Here is a 2,365-nt window from a genome sequence, read left to right as displayed (position 1 = left end):
GATTATATACTCTTGACTAATCATGTTAACCCACTTAAGTTTTACCCACCTACCCCTGCTAAGGAGCTCTGGTAGCGTAGTGGTTACGAATTGGGCTGCAAACCTTCAGGTCAGCGGTTCGAAACTACCAGCCGCTCCGCGGGAGAAAAATGAGGCTTTCTACTCCCGTAAAGATTTACACCCTCGGAAACTCTGTACAGGGTCGCTATGGGTCGGAACCGACTAGACAGCACTTAACAATAACAACAATGACCCCTGCTAAGGCCCCTCTTGTAGAGGACCTGCCTTTGACTCCTCTAATTGTCTTTTGGGCAATTATAATTTTATAAGTTGTAGTTTCTCAATGTAAAGAAAACAAAAATCCTCACCATGATCATGATAAATGGAGAAAAGATTGAAGTTGTTAAAGACTTCATTTTGCTTGGATCCGCACTCAACGCTCATGGAATCAGCAGTCAAGGAATCAAACAATGTATACTTTAAGCAACTCTGCTGCACAAGACCTCTTTAAAGTGTTAAAGAGCAAAGGCGTCAGTTTGACCACTAAGTTGCACCTGACCCCAGCCAGGGTATTTTGAATAGCCTCATGTACATGTGGAAGTTGTACAGTGAACAAGGAAGACGGTAGAAGAATTGATGTTTTGTTTTGCCAAGCTACAGTTCTTTATTAAATAAAACCATCACATTTTGAAAACTTAATTTCATAAAAGTTTCCATGATATCTCACCAATAATTTCCGACCTCCCCTTGTACAGTAATATTATTCGTTTTGTAACTGCCTTCATTTCATTTAGCATGTCTTCAAGGTTCATGAACATTGTAGCATTGATCAGGAATTCATTTCCCTTTAAAGCTGAGGACTAGTTAATTGTATACATAACTACCATATATTCTTTATGCATTTATCTGGTGATGAGCACTTGGTTTTCCCCACCTTTCAGCATTGTGAGGACTGCTGCACAGGTGTGTGGCACTTCTAGTAGACTTCTAAGGAATGTGCCTAGGAGGGGAATCGCTGGGTCATATGGCAGCCCCAGCCTGAGTTTTGTGAGGTACAGCAGACTGTTTACAACAACATTCTATAGCATTCTCACCAGCAATGGATGCAGATTCCAATTTCTCTGCACCTCCTCCAATTCTTATTTCCCTTTTTTGATTGTTTATCTTAGCTATCCCTTGTGGTGGGGTTACATTCCATCAAGTTGGCTCTGACTCATAGCGATCTTATATATATAGTTGCCGAGGAGTGACTGGTGGATCTGAACTGCTGACCTTGCAGTTAGCAGTCAAGCACTGAGCCTGCAGTGCCACACCAGGGCTCAAACGATTAGAATTCTGTTCCTAAGACTATTATGAAACTCGAGCACAATGCCTTGTTGTTTAATAAATTATCATCAAAGAAAATTAGGCCCTATAGCTTTGTTCTTAGGGTTTCTTCCAAGAACTTTATGATTTAAGGTTTAATATTTAGGTACTTGATCCATTTTGAATTAGCTTTTGTATAAGGTGAGAAGTATGAATCTTAAAGTTTTCTGCATGTGGAAATCCCATTCTGCCAGTACCATTTGTTGAAGACACCATTCCCTCATTCCTCTTTGAATGGTTTTGAAGTTTAGCAGGTGTTTTGAATTTTCTATTAAGAGGATCATCTCACCTGTGAATAGATAGTTTTACATCTTCCTTTCTAATTTGGAAATCTTTATTTTCCTTGCTGTATTGTCTGGCTCGGCCTTCCAGTATATACTAAATAGGAGTGCTGAGAGCGGGCATCCTTGTCTTCTCATTTTCAAGAAGAACGTTCTTTATCTTTCTCTACAGAGTGTGATGTTGGCTATTGGTTTTTCATAAATACACTTAATCATGTTGAGGAAATGATTATATCTTTTATGAGCACAATTTAACTTTTATCAGGTCCCAGTTGTCTCCTTTGTCTTCTGCTGCTCGTGCATTTTTTGTTGCATTTTATATTTTATCATTAAAAATCATCAGGTCCTTGTTTTAGATTGAACATTTAGCTTCTTGATTTACTGTCAGTTAGTTTTTGTGTATGGTGTAAGGCATCTATCTTGCTTCATTTTTATGCATTTGGAAATACTATTTTGCTAGCACCTTTTGTTGGAGCCACTGTTCCTTCACCATTGATTTTTCTCTTGTTGAAAATCAGTTGATCATAGATCTACAGATTTATTCTGTGTTTTCAACTATTTTTCACTGGTCAGTAAACCAGTACCAGGCTGCTTAGATCACTAATACTATATACTAAATTAACATTGGCAAGTATGTTGTTATTGTTGTGGTTAAGTGCCATTGAGTCGGTTCTGACCCATAGTGACCCTGTATAGGGTTTACAAGGAGCAGCTGGTGA

The sequence above is a fragment of the Chrysochloris asiatica genome, unplaced genomic scaffold (assembly GCF_000296735.1).
Source record: "Chrysochloris asiatica unplaced genomic scaffold, ChrAsi1.0 scaffold00037, whole genome shotgun sequence".
In the NCBI taxonomy this organism is placed as follows: Eukaryota; Metazoa; Chordata; class Mammalia; order Afrosoricida; family Chrysochloridae; genus Chrysochloris; species Chrysochloris asiatica.
Note: the sequence above shows the minus strand (reverse complement) of the source record.